The sequence below is a fragment of the Salvelinus fontinalis genome, chromosome 33 (genome assembly GCF_029448725.1).
Source record: "Salvelinus fontinalis isolate EN_2023a chromosome 33, ASM2944872v1, whole genome shotgun sequence".
NCBI lineage: Eukaryota > Metazoa > Chordata > Actinopteri > Salmoniformes > Salmonidae > Salvelinus > Salvelinus fontinalis.
In genome coordinates this window covers 47,859,602-47,878,034 of record NC_074697.1, presented here as the reverse complement: position 1 = coordinate 47,878,034, position 18,433 = coordinate 47,859,602, and the positions used below count along the sequence as shown (strand labels likewise).

At 43.5% G+C, this 18,433-nt stretch overlaps 1 protein-coding gene across 1 annotated transcript in view; it reads left to right on the top strand.

Annotated features, from left to right (window-relative positions):
• Positions 1-18,433, top strand: part of grik4 (glutamate receptor, ionotropic, kainate 4) — a 438,773-nt gene that overhangs the window by 98,851 nt on the left and 321,489 nt on the right. The window contains exon 2 of the mRNA XM_055896489.1: positions 16,689-16,849. The gene's annotated coding sequence lies outside the window, so the exon portion shown is untranslated. The remainder of the gene's footprint in view (positions 1-16,688; positions 16,850-18,433) is intronic.

The following is an 18,433-nucleotide window of genomic DNA, read 5'->3' as shown; positions in this document are numbered from 1 at the left end:
TGTTCTTTTTTCTTCAAGACATTGTATGCTTCTTTACCTATGTTCCCTACCCCACTCTATTCTCTTGACATCTCTCTCTTTGAATGTTTTTTGTGCTTTATTGGTTTTTAACAGAATTGCTCTTACAAACCCTGAAAACCCAAACAATCGCTTTAGTTATAGCTTTCATTTACTATCCAAATGGTTCAGGTACACACACATATGTAATCATATACAATGCATTCGGAAAGAATTCAGACCCCTTCGCCTTTTTCACTTTTTGTTACGTTACAGCCTTGTTCTAAAATGTATTCGTTTTTTTTGCTCATCAATCTACACACAATACCCCATAATGACAAAGCAAAAACACACTTTTAGAAATGTTGGCAAACTTGTAAAAAAAAAAAACTTTAATATCACATTTGCATAAGTATTCAGACCCTTTACTCAGTACATTCTTGAAGCATTTTTGACAGTGATTAAAGCCTTGAGTCTTCTTGGGTATGATGCTACAAGCTTGGCATACCTGTATTTGGGGAGTTTCTCCCGTTCTTCTCTGCAGATCCTCTTAAGCTCTGTGCTTAGGGTCGTTGTCCTGTTGGAAGGTGAACCTTTGCCCCAGTCTGAGGTCCTGAGCGCTCTGGAGCAAGTTTTCATCAGTGATCTCTGTACTTTGTTCTGTTCATCTTTCCCCCAATTCTGACTAGTCTCCCAGTCCCTGAGAAATATCCCAACTACATGATACTGCCACCACCATGCTTCACCATAGGGATGGTGCCAGGTTTCCTCCAAACGTGCTACATGGCATTCAGGCCAAAGAGTTTTAGGTGCCTTTTGGGAAACTCCAAATGGGCTGTCATGTGCCTTTTACTGAGTGGCTTCCATCTGACCACTCTACCATAAAGGCCTGATTGGTGGAGTGCTGCAGAGATGGTTGTCCTTCTGGACGGTTCTCCCATCTCCACAGAGGAACTGTGGAGCTCTGTCAGAGTAACAATCGGGTTCTTGGTCACCTCCCTGACCAAGGCCCTTCTCCCCCGATTGCTCAGTTTTGCCGGGCGGCCAGCTCTAGGAAGAGTGTTCGTGGTTCCAAACGTCTTCCATTTAAGAATGATGGAGGCCACTGTGTTCTTAGGGACCTTCAATGCTGGAGATGTTTTTTGGTACCCTTCCCCAGATTTGTGCCTCGACACAATCCTGTCTCAGAGCTCTACGGACAATTCCTTCGACCTTATGGCTTGGTTTTTGCTCTGACATGCACTGTCAACTGTGGGACCTTATTTAGACAGGTGTGTGCCTTTCCAATTCATGTCCAATCAATTGAATTTACCACAGGTGGACTCCAATAAAGTTGTAGAAACATCTCAAGGATGATCAATGGAAACAGGATGCACCTGAGCTCAATTTCTAGTCTCAGAGAAAAGGGTCTGAATACTTATGTAAATGTGGGTACAGCACTTATGTCATTATGGGGTATTGTGTGTACAATGATGAGGAACATGTTATATTTAATCCATTTTAGAATAAGGCTTTAACGTAACAAAATGTGGAAAAAGTCAAAGTGTCTGAATACTTTCCGAATGCACTGTACGCAAATGCACACACACTCGCTATCACACAGACAAGCACACAAACACACACAAGTACACACCACTCCCTGATACATTACACTTTAATTTCACAACACCATGCGTACACGCTAAGGTAAACAACCAGAGACAGATATTCCCCCACTGAGTTGCCAGATCCCTGAGTTAATAATCATCTCTGATCTCTTGGCTGTCGTGATGACAAAACGAGCCGACCTAACCATATGTTGAAGTGGCCAACCCAGGTTCCTCCCTGTTACGTTGATCAGGCCAGATGTTAAGTAAACATGTCTCCCTGTGAGTCTTGCTGTGCTGCTGTTCCCAAGCTAGGGACACATATTCATTCCTCGCATTTTCTTTTTGTTCTGTATGCGCGTATCTATTTGTCTGTCTATTCCGTGTCCGTGTGGGTCTGTGTCTATGTGAGTGTATTTGTTTGTTTATTATGTTTCTATGTTTGGGTCTGGTTAGGCTTGGGGGCTTTTCAGATTGTCATACCTCCCAAGCGACATTGTGCCATCCTGTGATATTTGGTAATACCGGTACTGAACACAAGGGGCCACTGTTTTCAAACCTCACTTCGCCTCTGTAATCTGAAGATTAGCAACGCTGACAAGTACATGTGAAATCCCATAGCGAAAATGTTATACAGTCTCTGACAAACTATTTGCAGGACAGACAAGTAACTAAAAAATGCTACTCACAGTTTGCTGCACACACAAAACAAACATTAGAGAGCAAGGTTCTTGATCCAAGAGGGGGTTCTCTGCTGTTACCAAGAGAAGCTTGATTTTGCGAGAAGCTAACCACTAGATAATTAGCTACTAACTTAGCACCGAAGAGCATTTAGCACATTTTAGACAGTTAACTTAATAGTTATAAGATACCTAGCTGGCAAACATTTAGTTGTGAATTCCATACTGTAACTAGATCACCTGGTATGTGCTGTACAACAGTGAGTGACGCACAAGGCCATGGTCTCTCACCTTTGTGTGCTTGTAAACAAACAATGTGACCGGTGACTACCGGTAAGCTTCGTAATGTGACTAGAAATAAACGAAGAATGCAGTTTGCTTTATATCCTGTTGCACAAGTTGACTGACGGTATTTACTTTAAAAAGTAGTTACAAATATTCAAATGTATAAAAAAAAACGTCAAACAAGTAGTTTCAACGGCATTGGCGGTATTAGCAAAGACATCCTGTGGCTATTTCCAAATACCTTGCAATACAGTATACCGCCCAAGCCTAGTCGGTGTCTCTGAGTCTATTTGTCTGTTTATTCTGGGTCTATGTGTGGGTCTGGGTCTGTCTGTCCATGCCTGTGTGTTTGGTTGTGGTGTACATTATTTTACGAGATGGTAACTCATACAGTCACTAATTCCACTTAGGGAGTAAGTATCAGGGGTTGGGGGGGATGAGTTGAATGCTAATGACTTTATCGGTCCCCTGCAGCTTGGTTGGACTCTGAGTCTGTTTTCATCCTGTGCACGGCATTGAATAGGCCTCTTTGGGGTTACGGTTCAGATTGATAGGAAACTGTAGTCCTTCATGACTGGAGGTATGGAGTCCAGCGGCAAGGCGGCTTGTGGCCACCAGACCAGATTGACAGGCGGTCTCAGCGGTCTCAAAGCGACTTGCAACCTTCCGCAGCTTGCCTTATTTTTCCCAACGTATGGATTAACAATGGAGATTGATAACAATGCCTAAACCGAACCAGACAAAATGTGTGTCATTAATTTTGTTTAGAAATATCAATTTGTGGACAGTGCCTTCAGAAAGTATTCACACCCCTTGACTTTTTCCACATTGTTGTTAAAGCCTGAATTTGAAATGGAAATGTTGTGTCACTGGCCTGCACACAATACCCCATAATGTCAAAGTGGTATTTTGTTTTTAGAAATGATTACAAATTAGTTAAAAATGAAAAGCTGAAATGTTTTGAGTCAGTATTCAATCTTAAATAAGTTCAGGAGTAAAAATGTGGCTTATTAACAGGTCACATAATAAGTTGCATCGTCTCCCTCTGTGTGCAATAATAGTGTTTAACATGATTTTTGAATGACTGCTTCATCTCTTTACCCCACACATACAATTATCTGCAAGGTCCCGCAGTCGAGCAGTGAATTTCAACCACAGATTCACCCACAAGGATCAGGGAGGTTTTCCAATGCCTCGTAAAGACGAAATGGTAGATGGGTAAAATAAAAAGCAGACATTGAATATCCCTTTGAGTATGGTAAAGTTATTAATTACACTTTGGATGGTGTACCAGTACACCCAGGGACTACAAAGATACCGATGTCCTTCCTAACTCAGTTAATGGTGTGGAAGAAAACTGCTCAGGGATTTCAACATGAGGTCAATGGTGACTTTAAAACCGTTACAGAGTTGAATGGCTGTGATTGGAGAAAACTGAGGATGGATCAACAACATTGTAGTTAATCTGCAATACTAACCTAAATGACAGAGTGAAAAGAAGAAAGTCTGTACAGAATAAAACATATTCCAAAAAATGCATCCTGTTTGCAGTAAGGCACTAAATTAAAACTGCAACAAATGCTAGACATTCGTCCAAAAAATGTACTTCATATCCTGAATACAAAGTGTTATGTTTGGGTCAAATCCAGCGCAACACATCACTGAGTACCAGTCTTCATATTTAAAAAAAATGGTGGTGGTGGCTGCATGGGTATGCTTGTCATCGGCAAGGACTAGGGAGTTTTTTTGACATAAAATTAAATGGAATAGAGCAAAGCACAGGCAAAATCTTAGGAAAACCTGGTTCAGTCAGCAGGACAATAGCCATGAACAATATGACTGTAACGGCGGTCCTCCTCCTCTTCTACCGAAAAGGAGGAGTATTGAGGGAACCAAGGCGCAGCGGAGTTTGAACACATAATTTATTAAAGAAAACACGAACTTGACTAAACTAACAAAACAACAAACGGTGTAGACAGACCTGAACGACGAACTTACATATAAACACAAGAACGCACGAACAGCGAAAAATAGCCTACACATAAAATGACGATGTACAACACAAACCGAACAGTCCCGTATGGTGCGACAAACACTGACACAGGAGACAACCACCCACAACGAACACTGTGAAAACGCCTACCTAAATATGACTCTTAATTAGAGGAACGCCAAACACCTGCCTCTAATTAAGAGCCATACCAGGCAACCCAATAAACCAACATAGAAACAGAAAACATAGAATGCCCACCCAAACTCACGTCCTGACCAACTAACACATATAACAAACTAACAGAAATAGGTCAGGAACGTGACATACCCCCCCCCATAAGGTGCGAACTCCGGGCGCACCAGCACAAAGTCTAGGGGAGGGTCTGGGTGGGCATCTGACCAAGGTGGTGGCTCAGGCTCCGGGCGAGGTCCCCACCCCACCATAGTCAATCCCAGCTTCCATCTCCCCTATGAATGTCCACCCTCATCTTACCCCCACAAAATCCTTTTTGTAACATCCTTTTTGTAACATCGACAACAAGGGCAGCACCGGGACAGAGGGATAGATCAGGACAGAGGGATAGCTCAAGACAGAGGGATAGATCAGGATAGAGAGGTAGCTCAGAATAGAGAGGTAGCTTAGGATAGAGGGGCAACTCCGGACTGAGGGGCAGTTCTGGGTAAAAAGCCGCTCTGGGCTGAGGGACAGCTCATGGCTGGCTGACGGCTCTCGACGCTCATGGCTGGCTGACGGCTCTCGACGCTCATGGCTGGCTGACGGCTCTCGACGCTCATGGCTGGCTGACGGCTCTCGACGCTCATGGCTGGCTGACGGCTCTCGACGCTCATGGCTCGCTGGCGGCTCTCGACGCTCATGGCTCGCTGGCGGCTCTCGACGCTCATGGCTCGCTGGCGGCTCTGGCAGATCCTGTCTGATTGGCGGCTCTGGCAGATCCTGTCTGGTTGGCGGCTCTGGCAGATCCTGTATGGTTGGCGGCTCTGGCAGATCCTGTATGGTTGGCGGCTCTGGCAGATCCTGTCTGGTTGGCGGCTCTGGCAGATCCTGTCTGGTTGGCGGCTCTGGCAGATCCTGTCTGGTTGGCGGCTCTGGCAGATCCTGTCTGGTTGGCGGCTCTGGCAGATCCTGACTGACGACTGGCTCTAGCGGCTCCTGACTGACTATCGGCTCTGACGGCTCGGAACAGACGGGCGGCTCTAATGGCTCAGGACAGACGGATGGCTCAGACGGCGCTGGGGAGACGGATGGCTCAGACGGCGCTGGGGAGACGGATGGCTCAGATGGCGCTGGGGAGACGGATGGCTCAGATGGCGCTGGGGAGACGGATGGCTCAGATGGCGCTGGGGAGACGGATGGCTCAGACTGCTCCTGTCTGGCGGAAGGCTCTGTAGGCTCATGGCAGACGGGCAGCTTTGCAGGCTCATGGCAGACGGGCAGCTTTGCAGGCTCATGGCAGACAGGCAGTTCATGCGCCGTTGGGCAGACGGCAGACTCTGGCCGGCTGAGACGCACTGTAGGCTTGGTGCGTGGTGCCGGAACTGGAGGCACCTGACTAAGGACACGCACTTCAAGCCTAGTGCGGGGAGCAGGGACAGGGCACACTGACCTCTCGAAGCGCACTATACTCCTGGTGCGTGGTACCGGCACTGGTGGCACCGGGCTGAGTGCACGCACATCAGGACGAGTACGGGGAGAAGGAACAGTGTATACAGGGCTCTGGAGACGCACAGGTGGCTTAGTGCGTGGTGCCGGAACTGGAGGCACCGGGCTGGAGACACGCACCATAGAGAGAGTGCGTGGAGGAGGAACAGGGCTCTGAAAACGCACTGGAAGCCTGGTGCGTAATGTAGGCACTGGTGGTACTGGGCTGGGGCGGGGAGGTAGTGCCGGAAATACCGGACCTTGCAGGCGTACTGACTCTCTTGAGCACCGAGCCTGCCCAACCTTACCTGGTTGAATGCTCCCCGTCGCCTGACCAGTACGGGGAGGTGGAATAACCCGCACCGGGCTATGTAGGCGAACCGGGGACACCATGCTTAAGGCTGGTGCCATGTAAGCCGGCCCGAGGAGACGCACTGGAGACCAGACGCGTTGAGCCGGCCTCATGACACCTGGCTCAATGCCCAATCTAGCCCTACCAGTGCGGGGAGGTGGAATAACCCGCACTGGGCTATGCACTCGTACAGGAGACACCGTGCACTCTACTGCGTAACACGGCGCCTGCCCGTACTCCCGCTCTCCACGGTAAGCCTGGGAAGTGGGCGCAGGTCTCCTACCTGCCCTTGGCCCACTACCTCTTAGCCTCCCCCCCCCCAAGAAATGTTTGGGTGGTACTCACGGGCTTTTCGGGCTTCCGTGCTAGACGTGTCCCCTCATAACTCCGGTTCCCTTCTCCGGTTGCCTCTGCTCTTCTCAGTGCCTCCAGCTGTTCCCATGGGAGGCGATCCCTACCAGCCAGGATCTCCTCCCATGTGTAGCAACCTTTCCCGTCCAATACATCGTCCCAAGTCCATTCCTCCTTCCTTTTCTGTCCCTTACTCCGTTTACACCGCTGCTTGGTTCTGGAGATTTGGTGGGTGGTTCTGTAATGGCGGTCCTCCTCCTCTTCTACCGAAAAGGAGGAGTATTGAGGGAACCAAGGCGCAGCGGAGTTTGAACACATAATTTATTAAAGAAAACACGAACTTGACTAAACTAACAAAACAACAAACGGTGTAGACAGACCTGAACGGCGAACTTACATATAAACACGAGAACGCACGAACAGGGAAAAATAGCCTACACATAAAATGACGATGTACAACACAAACCGAACAGTCCCGTATGGTGCGACAAACACTGACACAGGAGACACAACCACCCACAACGAACACTGTGAAAACGCCTACCTAAATATGACTCTTAATTAGAGGAACGCCAAACACCTGCCTCTAATTAAGAGCCATACCAGGCAACCCAATAAACCAACATAGAAACAGAAAACATAGAATGCCCACCCAAACTCACGTCCTGACCAACTAACACATATAACAAACTAACAGAAATAGGTCAGGAACGTGACAATGACCAATATATATTGTCCTGCTAATAACAGGGTTAATAATATATCTGTGAGAATATCCAACGGGCTTTTATATAATTCTGAATTACTACTAACAATTATATGAATCGCTTTGTTTAAAAAAGAACAATATTTTTTAGATTATTTCATTTTCAAATAACGTAAAATGAGCGAGTATAAGGCCATTCTTGAACATGGGTTGAGACATTGTTACTAATTCGTAAATAATGCCAGTTTGTTATCTTGAATTATTTATTTATGTTTTTAGAGGGAGAGAAACCAAAAACCTACAATCATCTTATGGGTCGCCCAGTCAAGGGCGGCACGGGTATTGAGCCAGCACCTGTAGCAACACAACTTTCACTGCCATGAAGTGTCTTAGACCGTTGCACCACTCAGGCGCTGTATAACAAGACTGGTCAAGAGTGGCCTACACTACTGCAGTAAAACCAAAATAATCCTAACAAAATAAAATAATAAAAACCTTAGTGTAACAACAGTTTAAGTAAGTAATACTGAAGTCGTGCGCAATTATCAGTTTATATTTAGGTTTGTCACCCATTCATTGTCAGGTAGAGACACAGTAGCGCCTTGGGACCCAAAAGCATAATCAGTGCTCTAACTCCCTCTTGCACTGGTCTGGAGCAAGAAGTAGGGACGCAGGGTACCGTACTAAACAACAAATGACCTCTAAGTCCCGCGGTGTAAGCTCGCAATTTTTAAAGGAGAAACCACTGTATAACACAAGGCCAAATATACACTGGAGTATAAATACTCTGCTTTCCAAGACGTCATTGAATATTCCTGAGTGACCTACTTAGTTTTGACTTAAATCATCTTCAATATCTATGGCAAGACTTGAAAATGGCTGTCTAGGAATGATCAACAACCATCTTGACAGCGCTTGAAGAATTTTGAAAGGAATAATATTGTACAATCTTGGTGTGGAAAGCTCTTAGAGATTTACCCAGAAAGAGACTCAGCTGTAATCACTGCCAAAGGTGATTCTAACGTGTTAATACGTACAGTACCAGTCGACAGTTTGGAGAAACCTACTCATGTTTTTTCTTTTTTATTACTATTTTATACATTGTAGAATAATAGTGAAGACATCACAACTATGAAATAACACATATGGAATCATGTAGTAACCAATAAAGTGTTAAACAAATCAAAATATATTTTATATTTGAGATTCTTCAAAGCCACCCTTTGCCTTGATGACATTGCCTTGACATTCTCTCAACCAGCTTCACCTGGAAAGCTTTTCCAACAGTCTTGAAAGAGTATGCTGAGCACTTGTTGGCTGCTTTTCCTTCACTCTGTGGTCCAACTCATCCCAAACTATCTCAATTGGTAAAAAATAAAGAAAAAGCCTTGAATGAGTAGTTGTGTGCTAACTTTTGACTGGTACTGTATGTAAATTAAATATTTCTGTATTACATTTTCAATACATTTGCAGAAATATCTAAAAACGTTTTTATTTCAGGCTGTAACAACAAAATGTGGAATTAGTTAAGGTGTATGAGTACTTTCTGAATTCACTGCATATTTGTACATAGAGAAAGAAAGAAATAAAGAAAAATAAAGAAAATGCAAAGCTATTTTTATAGGAGCATTTTACTCTTGTGCTTGAAAAGACTTCTGGATTTATGCAAAGCCATTAAGGACCGAAGGCCTGATGAAAATCCATCATCCCTCACTGGCATGCAGTAAAAACACATTTAATGAGCCTCCTTTAATTCCCCCTGTAAACACACACGTTTAGGAATATTGAGGAGAGGGTAGACCTGTAATGGTCCTGAGAGGGGCTGGAGGCCAACTTTACCGTTGGCAACTATGGCAAAACAAAATATCTCCAACATCTCCAAAATTACATCAACCTCTGTAGGCATTCCTTGTTAGCTTTGAATGTGTTAAGTCCTGCAAGTCAAAAATGTTTTAGCTGTCACAGCCTGTAATTTGCGAGTCACTGATATCGCTGTGTTGCTATAAATATGGATACATTTTCTGATCTGCTGTCGTCAAGTCATCCTGGAAATTCAAAAGTTCACTTGATAAAGGGCAAATAATGTCTAGTAAGTTGGCAGTTTGTTTCACAGAATTCTTCATCATTCCCCTGCGTGTCAACTGTGAGGAAACTGGGAGTCTAGTCCTCTTTGTCATTGTGTTTCTATGACCCTGTAGAGAGACAGAGAGAGAGAGAGGACATTTTTGTCTCGCTGACTAGTGGTAAAATATATACTCTGGGGAGTCCGTGCTTCACCTGGTCCCAAGGGTCAATGTTATTTTGGTGGGAAAGACCTTGACTGTGCATAAGTCCGGTATGGTTCTTAAATGAATTGGATAGACGAGATTCACATGCACTATAATAGATAGTTACACTGTCATGTTAAGCCTAACTTTCAGTCGGAGAATGTTTTTTTTTTTTTTTAAATCAGTTTTACAGCTAGTCAATGAGCCTCGAGGCTGTGGTCTCTCTGTGCAGATGGTCCAAAATGCATAAACACAATCTCTTTTAATATAGCATTTGCAATGCACCAGTTGTGTATGTTTTAAAACATGCCCCGCAGCTACCCAGGCAATGGTGCCTTCACGAAAATTCATGAATAAACCAACTGCAGATATTTGTCAACGAACACGGCAGTCAATTTTGTCTTATCAGTAATTGCATGTATGCGTCTTGGTGTATTGGCAGAAGTGTGGAAACAAGTTTGATTTCATCTCTTCAAACAACCCAAATGTGAACGCCTAATCAAATTATTATTATAATTGAAGTTCGCTTGCATCTGATCAAAAAGGAAAGTTTGCTGAACCATTTGATCACTCTGAAGAGGTTTATGGCTTGGCTGGTTAATGTCTTCTTTAAACTGAGGTGAGGGACAATACCAGTCCAATCCGTCTGTTTTTAAATCCAGCTTTATGTCCTACAATGTAAAATGTATGTAAAACGTAAACCCCATGTTATGTTACGGTGCTTATATTTTCCATTCATTTGGGGTTAACATGTAGACTTGGATTTACGCATCCAATGACGTGGGATGTGAACTCATATTGACATTACACTTCTTTGGAGGTCTGGAAACATCAAACAAACTTAGATTTCAGAGGGCCATGTCCCTTTAAACCCCCAATGCCAACCCCAGTCAGATTACTGCTTTGCCTATAATTTGTGCTGTACTCACACACCCTTTTGTCACATAGAGTTGCAATTTGGAGAAGTTTAACCTCTGCAATGTACTGCACTCAGCCAGTCCTGATGCTTTTAGCCTGCACATCTACAGCCCTTTATGTCATTATTTCACCCAACATTTAATCTCATACTTCCCTTTCTTTATGTTTTGTCACACTATGCTTTGAGCCACTGGCACGCTAAGTATAATCCCTTTTTTTGCTGTGGTAGATTTAGTAATACTGTACTTGGCTTACTAAGCAGGGATAGAGCTCAAAGCATGCTGTACAGTAAACCTTTCAACAGTATGGGTGAGTGAGCTATAGATAAAAGACTGAAGGTGTCCTTTGGGATGAGTGATACAAGGCTGGATGGTGTCAGTAGCTGTTGGGTCAAAAAACACAAAGTTAAACTGTCTCTGTAGCTCCCTTACCAAAAAAAGGACTTCTGGCAAACAGTTGTGGCAAATCTTTGGCCCATTTGCCATTTGCCATTTGCCGTACGGCAAGCTCATATTTTCACATGCAAATGAGTTTTGCGGCAAACTGTTGCGGCCGATTTGCAACTTGTGAATATCTGGCAAACAATTAGGGGAAATGTGTGGGGAACATTCTACTGTTTGCGTCAAATTGTCTTCAAACTCAGTATGAATATGCAAATGAGATCAGGTTTTTGGTTACTGTGTGTTAACACCAGTAAGATGTTGTATCTGCGTGAACCAAATCACATAACTTTCAATTAACTTGCATCTCACAGAGAAAACAAAATGTACTAAATATACTAACCATGTATTCAATGCCTTAACAGATAAAAATCTAAATCAAACCCTATTGCCTTTTTGAGTGAACTTTGAAGGTAGTGGCCCTGTGGAAGTCCTTTGTCCAAAGCTTGTTGAATGCATGCACTGACACAAAGAAAATATATAATAATTAGGATACTGAAAACAATCACTGAAAACACGTTATATTTTGTCATCTTAAAAGGTAGACTTAGCGGCTGATGGGAGGGTTTGTCTTTGGGAAAACGGGGTCAGCTGTTACAAAGCTGCCTTGAGGTTGCTATGCTTCTCACTGATACTGGCATTCTATATATTTTTCAGCAAGGAAACAATATTTCTGCCTTGTATAAATGTTATATAAACAAACCATGTAGCTAGCATAAACTGGGACTTACTAAATCCACCCTTAAATCTGTTCCTAGATTTTAATTAATTTAGCAAAAATATGAAAGCTAATGTTAGCTAGCTAAGCGTTAGCCAGTCAGTGGTGCTGACAGATTGAAACTGGTATCAACAAAATGTGTTTCACTCTATCCCATAAAACATGACATTGCTAACTAGGCATCAATTAGCTAACACAATTTTAATGTTTATTAGGAAGTTGAATTCATATGTTTAATTAATTAATTAGTGAACACTGTTGTGTTCACCAGAAATGGCTTCTGGTAAACTGTTTGCCACTCGTGGATAATAAATATTGTTGCTACAGGTTTGCTGCAGATTCACCACTAGTGACAAACATTTGCAAACTTCTGGCAACATTTTGTGACAAACTATTTTGTTTGCAGCAAATCTGCCACAAACTTGAGGGAAGTTTGCACCAGCAATTCCCTTTTGTAAGGGCTATCTCAATGTTTCATAGTCTATGAAGACTGGAGGGAAGTTTTATCACCAATATATAATTTCCACCGAGACTTTGGATCTGTCAGGACAAGTACATTTTGCACTTGCAAAAGTTCTCCCTATTATTACTTACATCCCCTCGAACCGTATTAAAGCGGTTCAAATATGAATTTGATCTATCTCCTCCATGCTTGCTGTACATAGTCTCTTGATAGATAGATACCTTACATCTCTTAACAAGACATATTGGACAACTTTTAGCCCGAACAAAAACATTTTGAAAACTGCAAACTTTCTTGGTTTTTACTCCACTATCCAACCCCAGTAGAATTGAAAACACCTCAGGTTAGGATGCTCTGTCTTAAACGATACCAGTCAAATGGCACGCCTTCTTTGATTTGTGTTTAGGATCTGGATACATGCCAAGGCTATTGAAGTAGCAGTGTTTGATGTATTCTTTGGCCTTTGATTATGTTTAATTGGATTGGACCAGGGCTTTCCAACCCTGTTCCTGGAGAGCTACCGTCCTGTAGGTTTTCGCTCCAACCTTAATCACCTGATTCTAATAATTCGCTGGTTGATAAGCTTAATCAGGTTAGTTACAATGTGGTTGAAGCGAAATCTACAGGAGGGTAGCTCTCCAGGAACAGGGTTTGAGATTCCTGGCTCAAACTATATAATATCCATCTGTTTGACATGTTTCCTATAGTCCTATTGAAGGCCTACTGTGCACGCTTTCCTTCTGATCATGCTTCGATGTTTGTAATGGTATAGGGTAATCAGTAAACCATGCAAGTGTAATTTATCAGTAGAGTCCAGAAGGAATCAAGGATGCATGAAGGAATAAGTCACAGGTGTTGCTGTGTCGAGCATTTTTTTTTGTCCCAGTTCTAAGTGATTAGTGATTAGGTTGCCCTCTAAGGAATTTGAATAATTCTCCTCCGAAAGAGGCGCTATTAAAAAGCAATGACATTTGATTAATGTTTGTCTTGTAAATTACATTTACCTTCTCATTTACCATGAGATGATTTGCAATATTGTGGCGTAGTCTTCTTTAGAATGCTGATCAGTTTCAAAGTTATCCAGGAAATGCACAAAGGCTAATGCTGAGCAATTAACCGGAATGTTGTTTCTGACGTCGGTTCAATTACTTGAATTCCATTTTTTTTTTTTTTATGAGCTCAATGAGCCATTTCTCTAGAGAGAAATCCAAATCAAGAATGAACTGTGGGACGCTGTAGGGAGTTGTAGTTTTCAATAGGCAAATATTCTACCTAGTTCAGCGCTAGAAATGTGGTAATTATCTACGATGACCAGAATCCATTGCGCCTGTTCTTCCCGGCACCACACCCAGACGACATGAGAGAGGAATGTAGAAAACACAGCAATGAGAGGGATATAGACAGTTCTGGAGGTAGACATTGCATTCGGAAAGTATTCAGACCCCTTCCCTTTTTCCACATTTTGTTACGGACTTTGCTACGGACCCTACGGACTCGGGAGAGGCGAATGTGAGAGACTTGTGTCCTCCGAAACACGACCCTGCCAAGCCGCAGTGCTTCTTGACACACTGCTCGCTTATCCCGGAAGCCAATGTGTCGGAGGAAACACCGTACAACTGGCGACCGAAGTCAGCTTGCAGGCGCACGGCCCACCACAGGGAGTGGCTAGAGTGCGATCGGACAAGGAAATCCCAGCCGGCCAAACCCTCCCCTAACTCAGACGATCCTGGGCCAATTGTGTGGATAGGTCTCCTGGTCACGGCCGGCTGTGACACAGCCTGGGATCGAACCCGGGGCTGTAGTGATGCCTCAAGCACTGCAATAAAGTGCCCTAGACCTCTGCGCCACTCGGGAGCTGTTTTTCTTCTTCATATTTGCAAATGTATTTAAAAAAACAAACAGAAATACCTTATTTAGATAAGTATTCAGACCATTTGCTATGAGAATCAAAATTGAGCTCAGGTGCATCTTGTTACAATTGGTCATCCTTGAGATGCGTCTACAACTTGATTAGAGTCCACCTGATTTGGAAAGGCACACACCCGTCTATGTTTTATTTATATTTAACTAGGCAAGTCAGTTAAGAACAAATTCTTATTTTCAATGACGGCCTAGGAACAGTGGGTTAACTGCCTTGTTCAGAGGCAAAACAACAGATTTTACCTTGTCAGCTTGGGGATTCGATCTCGCAACCTTTCGGTTATTAGTCCAACACTCTAACCACTAGGCTATCTGCCACCCCTAGGCTAAGGTCCCACAGATGACAGTGTGTGTAAGAGCAAAAACCAAGCCATGAGGTCAAAGCTCCGAGACAGGATTGTGTCCAGGCACAGATCTGGAGAAGGGTACCAAAAGATGTCTGCAGCATTGAAGGTCCCAAATAGCACAGTGGCCTCCATCATTCTTAAATGGAAGATTGGAACCACCAAAACTCTTCCTAGAGCTGGCCACCTGGCCAAACTGAGCAATCGGGGGAGAAGGGCCTTGGTCAGGGAGGTGACCAAAAATCGGATTGTCACTCTGACAGAGCTCCAGAGTTCCTCTGTAGGGATGGAAGAACCTGCCAGAAGGACAACCATCTCTGCAGCACTCCACCAATTAGTATTCTATGGTAGAGTGGCCAGACGGAAGCCACTCCTCAGTAAAAGGCACATGACAGCCCACTTGGAGTTTGCCAAAAAAGCACCTAAAGGACTCTCAGACCATGGGAAACAAAATTCTCTGGTCTGATGAAACCAAGATTGAACTCTTTGGTCTGAATGCCAAGGGTCCCACCAATCTGGCACCACCATTCAGCAGCAGGGACTGGGAGACTAGTCAGGATCGAGGGAAAGATGAACGCACAGAGAGCTCCTTGATGAAAACCTGCTCCAGAGAGCTCAGGACCTCAGACTCGGGTGAAGGTTCACCTTCCAACAGGACAATGACCGTAAGCTTCAGGACAAGTCTCTGATTGTCCATGAGTGGTGCAGCCAGAGCCTGTAGATTCAACATCTCTGTAGATGTTCCCCATCCAACCTGACAGAGCTTGAGAGGATCTGCAGAGAAGAATGGGAGAAACTCCCCAAATACAGGTGTGCCAAGCTTGTAGCGTCATACCCCATAAGACTCGAGTCTGTAATTACTGTCAAAGGTTCTTCAACAAAGTACTGAGTAAAGGGTCTGAATACTAATGTAAATGTTTTTGCTTTGTCAGTATGGGGTATTGTGTGTAAAAAAAAAAATATCGATCTGAATAGTTCCCGAATGCACTGTAGCTCTACTACTCAATTGTTGGTTGTAGAAGTCTTGAAAGTATGCCTTATATACTTTGAAGAACTACTAAAATAGGGATTTTGTCAGAAAGCTCTGCAGCATTTGCAGCTGTGGCAACCCAATAATCAGGGGCTACTCTTTTCGCTAGCCAAAGGGAGCACATAGATAATGTTTAGATGGTTGTCTGGATGTCTGGCTGCTACTACCTGAGCAGAGATGAGACGATGGCTAAGAAATGAAATAAAAGTCATAAATAAAATAAAAAAGTTATACACAACTGAAAGTAAAGTAATGTGAATAAATGATGGTTAATAAGTGATGTGCAGTAATGAGCAGTCACTACCATCATGGGTCTCTCATTAAAGATGCAGCATGTAACTTTTTGGGCGACCCGACCAAATTCAAATAAATATAGATCTGTCATTCTCATTGAAGGCAAGTCCAAGAAGCAGTAGACATGTTCTATGTGCTCTATTTCTATGCTTCCTGTTATTTTATACCTTGCACCTTTAATTGCTTTATTCTGTGTTGTTAGAGACAATGGATTTTTGTTTTCAATGTTTTGGCAATTGGCTGAATTTCAATTAAAAAGCTCTAAAATAGTTAAGGTCATATTTCATAATGCATTTCATGTTTTTTTTTTTAAAGGATGTTCTTTATCCTGCATGGTTTATTTGGTCTGGCATAGGTGTAATCTTAGTTTGAATGGTAGCTCCTTTTTGAAATAGCCTATTCTAGACCCGTATGAAACAGTGGAAAATCCTAAATACACAGTACTTAATACTTTCTTAATAGTGTCTAATACTGTATTATTAGGACATATCATAACAATACTGTACTAATACTGTATTATGAGGACATTACATTATGAGGACATTACATTATGAGGACATTACATTATGAGGACATTACATTATGAGGACATTACATGCCGTTGACATTACATGCTACCAATTCTAAAGTGACGTTTAGTTAGCGCCAGACTGTTTATCCCTGGGTTGTCCCCTGTGTCTTGCAGCGTGTCCGCAGCAGTGTGACCCAGCATCCTGCAGAGTGGTGAGGGTGCTGTTTGGGATGCGGAGAGCCGTATAGGAGCTGAGTGGGCACCTCACCTCAACGCCGTCTGCTTCCTGTGCCGCTTCAAGATGGATTAGAGACAAACGCCTCTGGAGATCGAAGGTACGTGATGTCTCGTAATCAGCCGCTGCTCAACTGCTCTCCTCAATAAGGCGTTGGCCCGGGAGTGGAGGAGTATAGAGGAGCAACAGAGCGAGTGTCAAGTCCCACTGTTGTTTGTCTAGTGTAGTACAGTGAGCTACGTTGTGGTCGGCCATTACTCCCCATTGAACATGTATGAATGTGCCAGAGGGGGCTGAGAGAAAAAGCCAGGCTGCTTTAATGCAGTAAATTGTGCTGCAGACATCACACTTTTCAAGGATGGGGAATTAAGAAAGACAGGACTGCAGACAGGACCTTACCTGGTCACAGGAAACCCTTTGAAGATTTTTTAGGAAGAAGGAGCTCTCTTGTTCACATGAGACTTGCAAGCAAGCTGCATGGGAGGGATGGGAGGACTAATATACTGTAGCACCACCTCTGAAGTGCCGGAGGGAAGGAAATTATTTGTTTTCCGCCAAGCACAGTTTTTACATTTTATACATGGGTGAGATGTACTGTACTATCAGTATTCGCTGGAGATACTCTCCCTCTTGACTTTTCCACTTTGTTTTATTCTGTCGGAATCTTCCTGCATGTGTTTGTTGCTTTAGTATAGCACCAACACAAGCCATTACCCTTTTCACACTGTTGTGCAGAGCTAAACCAAACTGTGCTGCCTCGCATATCCTATTTGCACATTCTTCTTTTCAGCATGATTCCAGCCAATGTGGGCAACAGGTAGCCTAAGGGTTAAGAGGGTTGGGCCAGTAACTGAAAGGTCGCTGGTTCTATTCCCCGAGCTGGCAAGGTGAAAAATATGTCAATGTGCCCTTGAGCAAGTCACTTAACCTAAATTGCACCTGTATGTTGCTCTGGATAAGAGTGTCTGGTTAAATGTAACCAGCTCTGTACAGCTTGGCTTGGTTTGCCTCAATAGTGTGAAAAGACCTTATGAGTCTGAAGAAACGGATCCAAAATTGCCTCGGTGAAGTATTTTTTTGAGAAAGGGACTTTGTCCAAAATCACATATGGTGCTGAGTGTAGCAGGAGATCAAGGTTTTATGCGAAGCCATTTTTATTCACGGGAAAATAATATGATGCAGCCGGCGGATCACACAGAGGCTGTCTCCATTATCCACCTGCTGTTCTGGGCCAGGGAAAAACAGCCACATTCAAAGGAAGCTTAGATTGACACAAAGAGGATCTGAATTTCCTCAAACCTGCAGATACTGTATCTTCCAGATGGCAAACAATGGTTATGTGGAGTCAATGACAGTGAAAGGGGTTAAGTATTTTAGAGCTGCCTTCCTCACCTGTGAACTTTTCACCCAGCATGCATTGTCTGGTATATCTTGTGCTATGTACTTTTTATAATACACACAGATGCACATGCAGATGTACACACAGAGGTACACACACGCTCACTTGCCTTGAAGAAAATATGGCAAGTGAGCGTGGAACAAACTGTTTTACTGTATTTGTGGATGAAATTTCAATACAAATGAATGCACTGCATGACAGGCTTATCATATTTTTTAAGTAGCCCCAGTCCTCCCACAGACTGCATTGGTATGGTCTGAATACAAATGTAAGAATACACAGTCT